Source organism: Numenius arquata, chromosome 6 (assembly GCF_964106895.1).
Source record: "Numenius arquata chromosome 6, bNumArq3.hap1.1, whole genome shotgun sequence".
NCBI classification, from domain to species: Eukaryota; Metazoa; Chordata; class Aves; order Charadriiformes; family Scolopacidae; genus Numenius; species Numenius arquata.
Window position 1 is genome coordinate 63,830,543 of NC_133581.1, and position 12,902 is coordinate 63,843,444.

Below are 12,902 nucleotides of genomic sequence, written 5' to 3' on the forward strand. Positions count from 1 at the left end.
CGGCAGCGCTCCTTCACTCTGCATTTACAGCTCCCTACCATCGCTTTCCACTTTGTGGCCCTGCCTGTCACAAACAGAAAGCTGGACCCGTTGGTGGCCAGCCCGCCAGCTTCGGATGGCACGGCAGGTCCCTGGAGAAGCACAAGGTTGTGTATCTGTACCGTACAGGGGAGCTTATGTTGCCCAAGGGTATATCTTGTGCTCCTACACACGAGCTCACATCACCATCATGGCCCTGCTGTGCTGGACCTGGCACAAAGGGACCCAGATAAGGCAAAAGGTCTGCACCAGTAGCAAGAACTTCGCTTATGTAGCCCGGCGTGACAGCAGACAGTCGGACACAAGCCAGTGGCAGCCAGGGAACGTGTCACACCAACAAGCAGCTAAGAACCATGGAGGAAGCGATGCTGGGGAGAAAGGATCTTAACATGGCACCATGCTGCAGGGGTGCTGGGGGACAAAGATCATAAACAGTATTGGAAAGGACTGAGAGAGTAAAGGAAGAAAAGGATTTTACTGAAAATAGGACATAGGACTGCCAAGTTCACAGATTGTGTCTTGATCACCATGCTAGGTGTGATCCCCAGAAGTCATTTCCATAGTCTATCAAATATTCACTTGACTAAGGGAAGTTGCAGACACATAGACAGGTACGTTGGGCTCCTGCTGGAGCAATGGGACTTTGTGGAGGCCATGTGGCAGGAGAGAACGGGATGGAGCATGTAAAGAATGGAGCGTGAAAGGGATGGAGTGTGCTTTGAGCAGTTACACATGGGCCACGTTCTCAGCCTAGGATCAGCACAGGGCAGGTGAGTAGAAACTGCGTTGACTAAACTCCTGGATAGTGTTGGAGGAAGGTAAAGCAGCAGGTGGATCTGAACAGAAGTCAGCTGATAACAACACTATTCCACCAAATATTTCCTGGATCAGAGAGAGGACCTGAAAGTTTCTTTCTGATTTCAACTATTGAAGAATATGCAAAGGGGAATGGGAAGCCCTAAAGAGATTATTGAAAACAAATTGTCTCAGTGAAGATTCCTGATGTACCCGTTTGCTCTCCTGCCGCACACACGCTCCCTCTGGCTGCTGCAGTGAGCCCTTTCCCCATCAGCAGCAGCTTCTGCGTTGGCTGTCCCCCAGCACGGGGCAGAGAGGAGGAACTGATGGAGCAGCTGCCCAGCCAGCGAGCCCCCACAACCCACATGAGCCCTGGAGAGTGGAGCTTCAACATGTCGTTCAGCTTTTACAGCCATGGAGTAATGTTTTTCAGCAAGCATATTTGTATGTATGATTTAAATAAAAACATAGGGTTTCCCAAGCACCTTCCATGGCTGGTGAAGCCACCGTGTCCATTCCACTTTCTGTTCAGCAGCTCTCATGTCTCCTTGCCCTGTGCCAACCAAGGAGCGTGGATTTGTCTGAGCTCATTAACAGGGTGATCCTGGTGAGTGCTTAGTGTCAGCTGAGAGAAGCTGAGAGTCTCTGCTCCCGCTGAGGGTAACAGATGCTGAAGACGCTCAGCACTTTTTCTGATACTCTTAGCACCTTCAGCCTTAAAATAACCAGCATCTTTTGGTCTCCAACGTTTCCTATCATTGCAGAGTGGAGTGGCATATTGTCTCTACGATTTTGTCCTTTTCCCCTCCTTCCTCTCCAGACTTGGACTGTCCAAACGGGAGCTGAAACGTTGGTACAAGGTGCAGGTAGGCATGGTGGCCTTCAAATGTGTTAATGGGATGTGAAAAAGGGCTTTGGTGGGCTCGGTCATACAAACACAGCCGCTGAGCTGCCAATTGAGGAACGTTCATCCAAGCTGCCTGGTGCTCCTCAAGAAGCAGCGCAAATACGACTGAGGGTCAGTGAGGGTACCTGAACCTCAAAGGTGTCTGTGAGGCTCTCCTGACAAGTTACAGTCACAATTAATAAAGAATATCATGTAGCAATCGTATGTTGGGATCACACAATTTGGTCTAGTCATTAGAAGAGAGACCTGGAAAGGGGACCCCCCGCCACGTCCCAGGCCCAGCTGGTGCTCCCGGCTTCAACACACTTCTTTGCCATGCCTCCATATGTGTAAAATAAGGCTAATGGGATTCTTGTTGGTATTATTACTATTATAAGTTAATGCATTTTCTGTCAGCTGACCCCCTTTTCCAATGCTCGCACTCGGTGAGCACTGGTTTTTTTTTTTTTTGCATGAATAGTCCTCCTTAAGCGATGAGGAGCGGCAGCGTGCAGGGGGGGTGACAGGACTGAACTCTTAAAGGATTTTGTCTTTGATTTCCCCCAGTGACACTCGCAAGCTCTGGGAGAATAAAAGCCGTGCAGGAAGCCGGAGCGCTGCGGGCGCGCTGGGCTCACAGCGCTTCTCCTCCCCTTGGACAAAGGCAGCATCTTCCCTCGCCCGCCGTCACCTCCCATTAATGTCAGGAAAGTTCACTTGCTGCAGCTTTTGCAAGGGGGAAAGCTAATATGTTCGTGAGGAGGGACAAGAGGCCGTTTGTTTGTCCAAGAAAGATAATGCTAACACCACAAAATGGCAAGTCGGGGCTCAGAAAATAGCATTTCTTTGTAAATCGTGCAGGAGGTCCTCTTCATTTTATTTATTCACAGGGCCTGAATCAACAGCTGCCCAGACAAAGATATTTAAAGAGAGCAAACAAAAAGGAGGCTGTTCACCCTGGGCTCCAGACACAAATAGAGAAGATAGAAGAAAATGTCAAATCTGCATAAACCCTGGATGGCTCCCTAATGGGTATAAAAATACCTCTTTTGAATACCATCTTGTAACTGCAAAAAAGTTGAAGTAACCTTTTCTCATTTTCAGCAAATATTTCCCTTCTAATCCTAATGTCATTTTTCACTTGGTAAAAATGCAATCAAATCCCAAATCTGTACATCATTCTGCTGTTCAGATCTTACATCCATTCTGCTTATTCACAAAAACATAGAAGTTTTCTTGCCGTATCTTTATTACAAAATATGGAATATGTGGTCTATTGTTCACTCTGGAAATGTGTAATGCGGAATGGCAAAATAATTGCTGGCAGAGTCGGAACACTCCTGACAAGTGATTATTAATGATGAATTCTGATAGAGTAAATAAGATTGTTGCTAGAAAATGAGAAGTGAAGATAAGAAAAAAGCATATTGCCCTAGAGGCAAACTGCACTGCCTCAGGAACTTCTGCTTTCGTAGGGATACAAGATTTTTGTCAAGATACAAAATAGTTTTGTGTCAAATAAATTATTCACACGGCCATTACTCGTCACAGATTTCCTCTCTTCATGATCTTCCACATACACACAGAGATAAGAGTCAACTGTTCACCAGATTATTGACTATCACAATATTAATTAAATCTTCACATAGTCCTTTTAATGGGCAGGTTTTGTAGCATATTTAACCCCTAAGTCAGTAGAAGGCTGCAGGACAAGGGCTAACAAAATATTTCCGATGAAAAGGATGGTGCTTTGAGGAAGGAAACCGTCTGTTGAGTGCAGCTAAAACTCACAGTCACGAAACACACAAACCCTCGTGAGAAACGGAGTTCATCCATCACCAGCTGGAGTCCTGGCAGCCTTTCTGCCGCTATCTGAATAGCAAATCACCTGTTTTTCACCATCTGGATCTCACCTCCTGGAGGAAGCCCGCCGGCCCCAGAAGGTGGGTGTTCATCATGATCGTCCTCTTCCCTGACACTCCCTGGACCCTTCACAGCCCAAAGCTGGAGGCAACTTCCACGCATCTCTTGCCCAATACAGGCACAAAGAGGCTCTGGGACAGCTTAAATAAAAGCAAAATGAGAAGGAAGCAATGATAATTTGCCAGGATCTATATTTTCAGAGATTTGAAATGGAACAGGTTCTTCCTACCTGTCTCTTTACCAAGAAAGCCCACCACTTTCTGGGCAAGTGTTTTAAATGCAGAAATTCATTGCCTCTTTGAAACATGTCTAGATAATAAGCACAATTTTAGGAAGAGGGGAAAAAAAGATACACATTTAAAGTACTGAACCAAAAATAGCATTTTTCTGCCTCCAGGAGCTCACTGCTGCTCCCTGGGCGACGCAGTGAGGAGGTGCAGAAGGTACCGACCGCAGCGTACCTTCATCTGGGCAAGGAGGATAATGTAAGGAAATATTTAGTTGTGCTGTTTCACAGCCAGGTTGCCCGATAAGGAACACAGTCACAGGATAGCACACGTACAACGCAATTTGACTCAGCCGACAATGAGAAGGAAGATAAGGCTGAAAGCTGGGAAAAAGGAGCATCTGCCATTTGCAAACCCAAGCAGGGCAGGGGACAGGAGGGCAAGTCACGCTCTCCTGGGTTTGTGGGGCTCAGATTCTCTAACCGTGCCGTTTCCCAAAATACTGCTTCCCGCAGCACTCTCTGCAACGCAGTCTACAAAAGTGGAAGTAATCTGGGCTGCACAGTTGACTTCAGCTCTGATAAAATACTGGGTTGTGTTATATGTAACGTTCATGTTCTTGTCAGCGTGCCAGCAAATGTCATGCCGCTTTTTTTTTTTTTTCTTTTCTTTTCTTTCTTTTTCTTTCTTTTTCATGTTAGAAAATCGTTTAGGGCAGGATTTTAATTTTCTCATCGGGTTCAGCAGCAGACGAATGCTTTCCTCGCTGTATGTCAGCGGATCGGACAAGTCCTGCCCCGCTACCTCCCTCCCGTCCGCACGTGGCAGAGCAGCTCCCGGTCTCGGCGGTTGCAGCTCCTCCATCCATGAGTTAAATCCACATTTGGGCGTTGTGGCCTTTTTTTTTTTTTTACCCCCTCTTCTGTGCAGCGTTACAACTTTTCAGGCTTCAACGACAGTGACAGGAGCCCTCAGCGCCCTGTCACAGCCTCGCACTGTGAGACGTCTTTTTGGCAACCTCAGTTTTCGGGATGATGATGAGTTTAGCAGCCCACGGAGTCAGGGACGCTGGGTCGGTGCCTCCGTGGGCAAACCTGAAGACCCTGTTGGGCCAGACTCCAGAAGAATCCAGGACAGACAGACGGCCCCAGTTCCAGGAGCTTAAAACCTGGAAAACCAAGGGGGATGCCTGCCCACCTTACTTCCCTGGTGGAGCGCCCTTTGGGAAAAACTCCCTGATGCTGGTCAGGGGAGGGATCTACACGACTTTAAACACTTCGCTTCTCAATGTCTCAGCTCTTTGCTGAAAAAAACAAGGTGGCATAGTTCCTTCACCTACACGGGGTTGTGAGATTAATTATAAATGGCTTTGAGTTCATTATCTGAGAGGAGCTATAGAAGTGTGACTGTTATTTTTAATAATAAATAAGTAATAATTTATTTAACATTTCTGCATATTCCTCATCAGGTTCCTGAACCCGACTGCACTTTCCTGCTCTGTCTGCAAGTTCTTTCATGAAAGTTGACAATAAGGTACAAACTTTTTTGTTGGGTTTTTTTTTTTTTTTTGGTGGGGTTTTTTTTAGGATAATGAGATACTGTATCTCAGTCATTAAAATTCTGTTAAAAAATAGGATATCAAGTTCAAATGAAATAGGATATGACAAGAAACGAAAAGAATCAAACAGCTACTTTGTAAACATAATCATCTGTTAAATCCAGTAACTAGAATTGGTCTTAGTTCTCTGCAGTGAGTTTATGCAGTGGTGTCACATCTTCATTTCAAAGCCACGGTGCTTGGATGGAGGCAAATAGACAGTTTAAACTTTGAATGCTGTGTGCTGCACTGTCTGCAGGATCAACCTGTGTTTTAAAATGACCCAAAAAACCAGTGACTGTTTATTTCGATGACATTGAACTATACAAAAGGAAAATATTTTTCCAGGTGGAAAAGAAACAAATAACAATGCGTCCTACTGCGTTGCAGGGATGTATGTCTGGAGTGTCTGAAGCGCACAAATATTCAGCGGCTGAGGCACGAGGCACAGCCCAGCTGGAAAAAGCTGGTGGACTTTGCCAAGTGAAGCACAGAAAGTCCTGAGTCAGCCTCACCTCCATAATCAAGCAACTGTGAACATAGAGCAGTTTGGATCTACGTTATTGTAGATATTCTGGAGCTTTCTGTCTTTTCTGTAACAGCAAGAAACATACTATGGATTTGGTTTCAAATGAAATCTGAGCTTGTTTTCTCATCGAGGGCAAATGCCAGCCCCAGGGGAAACCCAGGATACCATTGGGCTTGTGAGCACTATGGCTTGCTGTGCCTGGCACAGGAACAGGAGAGGCTGATGGCCACCTGGGCTTTAAACCTGGGTAAGGAGAAGCACGTGTGTCCTTCCTTGGATTTAGCCTTCCTCACAAAGATGCAGTCACTCAGGGCACTCCTGGAATGAGGAATACGCGTGTTGCTATTACCCTTTCTCCATCCAGGCCACTCAGGCAGAGGCAGCTTAGACAACCTCAGGAGTCACTGAGTCTTTTATTCTTCTTTTATTTCCATGGAGCGATGAGGCCAGCTCTTCATCCTCAACAATACCGTAGGTACAGATAGAAAAAAGGCGTATCAAGGCACCAACCCTTGGCACCACCTGAAGGGGGTGGCAAACTCACCCTGGCTCTGCACCCAGGGGTGCTGGCTGACAGAAAGGGCAATGGGAAGGAGGCAATGAGCGAGGGACCTGTTCATCTCTCCATGGCTTTTGCCTGGCAGCATCTACAGCAGCTGGGAAGCGATGGGTTTCAATGGAAGCGGTGCCAGAGCCCAAGAAAGAAGCAACCAAAAATGGTTTCTGCTGTTGGAAGATGTATTCAAACTGATGCTTGCAGGAAGGATATATATGTGGGAGAGGAAGAAACCACAAGCTCCCTCTCACTATCAGTTTGGTCTACGATGAGGACTTTGATGCAGAGAGGAACCTTATCTGGGCTTCAGCCTCCCCATGAATGCACTGGTTAAGCAGGGAGAAGCAACACGGGTAAGAGGATAAAGGGGCACAGCAAAACCTCAGATGTTGCTCAAGATGGTGTGAGGAGCAGCTCAAACAAATCACTTATGATTAAACCCAAACCAAAACAACTAGAGAAATGGCTGTCCAATTTTTATTTCCTAAATGAGACGGGTGTGGATAAGGAAAGTAGTGGTTGGCAGGGTGGTAAAGAAGCCACCTGAGTATGCACAGGAGCTCAAAGAACTGAAAAAAAAAATTACAGGTGACTAAAATTTATACAGTACACACATACACGCACATACTATACATACATACATCATGTGTGTACACACACACATGAACCGTATGCCCTTCCCAGGTAAGGATGACTCCTAGGACATGTGGCCAGCTCTTGTTAACAGAGACTGTGGTGTAAGTAACCAGCAGAATATGTTCTGTTAGAGAGCAGGCTGCCCCCTTCTTTGCTGAATGCTCATTTGTCTTCTGCTCAGATTAATCACTCGGACAACAGCAGTGACAGAGAGAGATCTCCCATCTTTTCCAGGTCCTAACACTAGGCCATAGTGAGACCAGGGCCCTCCAAGCCAGGCAGCCTTCCAGGCAATGCTGCAGCTTGTTTCCCACGCCAAGATGCTGCCCACCAGCACAACTGGTCTGACTGGGGAGGGGGCACATCAGGCACGTGAGCTGGCACAGTGATGGAGACCTCACTGCATCACGCCTGAGGCCAGCACGTGGACAGCAGAGACTGGGGCCCAAGGAGCAAAGCTCACGTCGAAGACATGAGACGGGACATTTCTATAGAGAAGTGACCTCAAACCGAGGGACTTGTTTCCTTCTAAAGAACCTTCCAGTGAAGCCCAGCTTCTGAATGCTCTCAGAGAAGTCCTGCAGATTACTAATTATCTTATGCATCTAAACGTATTTTCACTGGCTAATTTCCCTTGGAAGAATGATGCTATTGCCTTTTTGCCATTTAACCAACCCTTCTGCACTATGACTACACCCAGCGCAACATCTTTTAGAGCACAGCATCCATTCCTTAACTACTTTTCACTTAAATAACGTGGGCCTTTTAAAAGGGCAGAAGAAATGGTGAAGTGTACAGTTAAGAGCTGGAATTGAGAAGGAAAGTTGAGGCTGATGTAATGAGGTGGCAGGAGCTGAAAAGGAAACTATTGTATTACAAATAAATTATGTGAAAAGATAAGGCTTTTTGAAAATGTTTTCTAGGTAAGGCTTTTAAGTTTATAAATGATGTGCTGAAAACAAGAAAAGTGAAGCACTGATCAGAGCAGTGAAGGTTGCGCTGGAGCTCATTGGAAAGTCACATTTATTTATTTACTAGTAGGAAAAAATGCAACGAACAGTATCCTGTGCATCTTCCGACTGGGGAGGGATTTTTCTTCTGCTGCCTGGAATCAGGGAAGGCACCATTTCTTTCATTAAGTTTCCAGTTTGGACACATGGAGTTGCTGCTTCTGCCTCCTCCCCACTCTCCCCAAAGGACTGCAGCCACCTCTCTCTGTTTCTGTGCTCTTCCTTGCCTTCACCCACAACAGGGACTCCTTATGCAGCTGTATTACTACAAGGGATGTAGCCTTTCACTGCTGGCTCCTGAGCAGCAACCTCAAGACAAATAACAGAGAAGAAAAAAAAACCTTACACATCAAACGAGAGGAAAACAAAGCCGAGGAAAGAAATGTAAGCAAGAAGAAAATGGCAGCTGCTGCCTTAAGAGTATTTTTCTCCCATGTAAATGTAATCAGAGCTGCAACGCTGTGCTCCCTGGCAGTCTCTAGCCCCTGGTAACTAAACCCAGGCGTATAACCCTGCCATTGTCTCTGCCAGGGGATGGCAGAGGGCTAAGCAAGGGTCAAAAGTTTATGAGCGGCTGTGGCTGTGCCGACACGTGGAGGGGAGCATGTTTTCGCGGCACACACGGCACTACATGCGCCGGAAAGGTCAGGGCAGCCGGCAGGCTGAGTGCTGGTCCGGGTGGAAAAGGGGCTGAGCAGGAGGAGAAGAAGAAAAGGAGAGCCAGAGCATGACGTGTGGAGAGACTGGTCAGGGCTTGTGTGGGGAAAGGAGCTGGTGGGAGAGGGCAGGGCGCGGAGGAGGGAAAGGGAGAGAAATGGATGCAATACCAGCAGAGGAGCATCACGGGCTGGGGTGACAAGAGACTGGTCTCACACAGGCAGATGTTGGGTTTGGCAAGGCTGAGCAGGAGACAAAAAGCCTGTTTGGTCTCCCAGGACTGGGAAAACGTCAGTAGCACGGAGATTGACCTGCCAACAATATTGCTTAAGTAATTGCTTTCCGTCTATAGTTATTCTGGAAAGGAAGAAAGAGACCGTGATGCAGGGAAGCAAGCTGCACACTAGCTGCTCTGCCACGAGGAGGAAAGCGCTGCACTCTGCTGTATTTGTGTCCAGAGAGAAACACCCCACACCAGAGTGTCTATTGGAAAGCTAAGAGGGTCCCCAGCAGCTGGGCCTGGGCTGTCCACAGCAGCCCACAGGCTGTGACCTCCAGCAGGCATCCCCAGCCATGCTGCCTGCCACCACGGCCGCTGATGCTGCTCCAGCAGCCAGACACTCTCTTTGCACATAAGAACTTGAAAATAAAAGCTCTTGATATCAGCGATCATGATGGCAGGATGACGACAAGACACATTTAAGAGTGCATGCCCCTCTCCTGTACAGAGAGAAAAGAGAAAAGCCCAGTTTTCTTCCACCCTTGGTTTTTGTACTCTCTTACCTCCGAGCAAACGCAGTGCAGCCCAGAACTGCCCGCCCAAGACACTGACTCCACTCTTTCTCTGTGCATTAGGTCCCCAGTATGAGAGACTTAAAGAAGAGTCAAAGCCTCCACTATTCTGGAATGAGTTTCAGTCTCGTCTTGGGCTTTTTCATTTCCTGCTGTAATAAATAATTCTTCTTACTAATACCAGAGGAGTAATGGAAGGCAGAATGTCCATTATCTGTACCTAAGAGAAGAAAAGGAAGATTACTGATTGACCTGATTGATCTGAGTGTTATTGTTTCATAGCAAGCAGGCTCCATCAGTGCATAATTGCCTTTGCTGTGGAAGAGCCCTTGACTCAGTTGAGACTGGTACTCACTGTGCTAGGTACAGACATCTATTAAGAGACAGTCCTTGTCCCCATGAGTCATCTAAGTGGATAAAACATTTCAAAAAGGCAGGGAACAAGCAGATCCCTGAGCACCAGGACTAGGCAGACCTGATTTCCCAAGGACATTTTTTCTGCGGTGACTGTTTTTGTATAGAAAGCATAAATTCTTGAGTTTTATCTATGATTGGCATATATAAAGACTTTATAACTTAAATCCTCTGCTGTCTAATAGTGCGTGAGATTCCCACCCCGTCTCCTTCCCAGTCAATGCACTTACAGTTGGCCTCCTGCACAGAACCACCTGTGTTTATGAGAACTGTGAAAACATCGTCTCCTTCAGACCATTACCTCTCTGCCAAATGTCACGGAAATTGGAAGGTGTACTGAGAGACATACAGAGAGACAGCACAATCATGCCAAACCTCATTCCCGTGGGAAAACTGTAACAAATTGCAGGTAGAAAAGAAAACAGGATGGCAGGAAATATCACAAGATTTCCTTGATTTATTTATTTTTTTTGCTTAGCTGTTTGTTTTCTTATCTACACCCTCCTGTGACTTGACGTTGCATGGCTTGTTTTACTCTTGGTAGAAGCTGTGAGTCAAACTTCTGAAAGGCAGGACATCCAGTCTTTATAAAGTCATTATGAGAAAAGCCCTTATAAAGCCTGACATCTTATTGCACAGATATCAAAGTAGTCTTTGCAGATCAGGGCTCCAGAAACAGAGAATGGGGTACTAAACTCTTTTGGATACAAATCACTAAACCTGAAGGAAAAAATTAAAAAAAAAAACAGACCTTCCTCAGCTCTGAAGGAAACTATCATCCACTGGAAAGTGATCTTTTATTCTTCACTTTGTCCAAGTCCAGAAGAATAATTGTGGAGTTACTGGAGGTGCAGAAAATACAATACCAGAGTAAGCCAGAAGCACTGGAAGTTGGCTGATGATAACTAATCACACGCTTGGTCCTTTCTATGAGCTTCCTTTGCAGGAAGGATGTAGGCTGAACCTGAAAAACAGAATGAACTTCCATGATATATTTTGTAATTTGTTATAAATACTCCATCCTAGGCTGTCCAGCGTTTAGTAGCAGGCACCAGTCACTTTCGTACCACATAGTCTAATACTTGAAAACAGATTTCAAGTTTGTGTTATCACTAGATATCACTCTTAGGTGCTAGATATTTCAGTTTTGAGATCAAGTTTAGTATCTAAATGATTCTCCAGTACCACAGTGAGGGCCACTCTACAAATGCTTAAAATAAGTTCAGGGATCTAAATGAAAGAAGAGAGAAAGAAAGGTCTTTGGTTTAATTACAGTGGCAATTAGCGGACCTGCAGCGTTGGGGCTGGGTGCATGGACAGGCTTTAGCACCCGCCGGCAATGCTGCACAGTGTCTCCAATGGCAAACTCAGCTGAGAGGAGAGATGAGCAAAAAAGTTTAAGAAGCTTTGAGAAATTAATCGTGAAACCCCCAGAGAGAGAAACGTGTATCCCACACGGCAGAGAAAGCCATCTGGGGTCTGCCATGCTCGAAGCATTCATGGTGGGACTTGAGGTAGAATAGAAGATGTACCACAAATGAGCGCAAGGTAAATTTTCTTGGCTGTTATTAAGTATCTAAACCCAAAGAATATCTCCTTTCTGATGTTTTTTCACCAGGAAGGTGCCTTTCTTTTTGTGAGACCATTTTGAGGTTTTTGCACGATAAGAATGATTAAATATCTCTTCCTGTATCCTTGTAATGACCAGAGGGGCAGCCTTGAGTTCCCACATCCCGTGACGTTAAAGCCTCAGTGATCTTTTGCACCTCTCTACCTGTGAAACAGAGCTAAAATATTTGTCTCTCTTGGGAGGTTTAATGTCTTAAAACTGAAAGCACTTGGAGATTTTTCAAGCAAGTCCGGTATGAAATTCAGTAAAATGAAATGATAAAATAAAATGAAACAAAAATAAATAAACCAAATCCTCAGCTTCCTGTTGTCAACATGTCAAGTGTAAGCATGAAGCATCAGAAGCATTTTACCATACTTAACATAACAATGTGTTTATTAATTTATCCAGCGGGCTAGCTCATGTTCTCACTGAGGAATACATAATCCTTAGCTATTATTTAGAACCTTTCATCCACAGATGTCAAAATACATTACAAATGTTGCAGTGCCTTTTGTCAATGCAAAACTTTCATTGACATCAGCGGAAGAAGGATTAAGCCCAGTATGTTTCCTTGAAATTAATATTTATTAAGGAATTACCTTGTTTGTTCCACCTCACTGTCTTTGGCTGGTGAGTGTCATGGCATTCACTGTTTACCCGGGGGCAGTGACTCATCCTTGCTCTGAAGGAGAGGGCTCTCAGGGGCCAGCAGTCATCTCTCTCAGCGAGCACCGGAGGAGGGATCGACCGCACTACGCTGCCCGTCCCCGCCGAGCGCCGCCTGCAAAGCAAACAAAAGGCACAGACGTAAATTAATCACACAATTGCATTAGTGCCCTCTGAACCAGCACACTCAGCTAGTCCTCCCCTGAACCCGGCTGTACCCAAAAGACCTTCAGCTGGATTAACGCTGAACCGAAAGCATTGCAGAGCGGTACCTGCTGCCTCCCACACCGCCGCTCGGTAACGTAACGCTGCCCCAAAGCTTTCGCTGGGATGACAGAATCCGCGAACGCTTGGCCATGAAATGGTGTGGGTTACGTATGTCTTCTTTTAGATCAGTGTTCAGTCACCAAACCAGCAGCCCAGCGTCCAGGCTGAGAGGACAGGTCAATGCCACCCAGCGGCACGAAGCCTTCCCTCCGGAGGGAGCATCGCCGCTCTGCAGTCACCTGGTGCTGCTATTTCTGCCCAGCAGGTGAAAATACACCTCCTCACCTCACGTA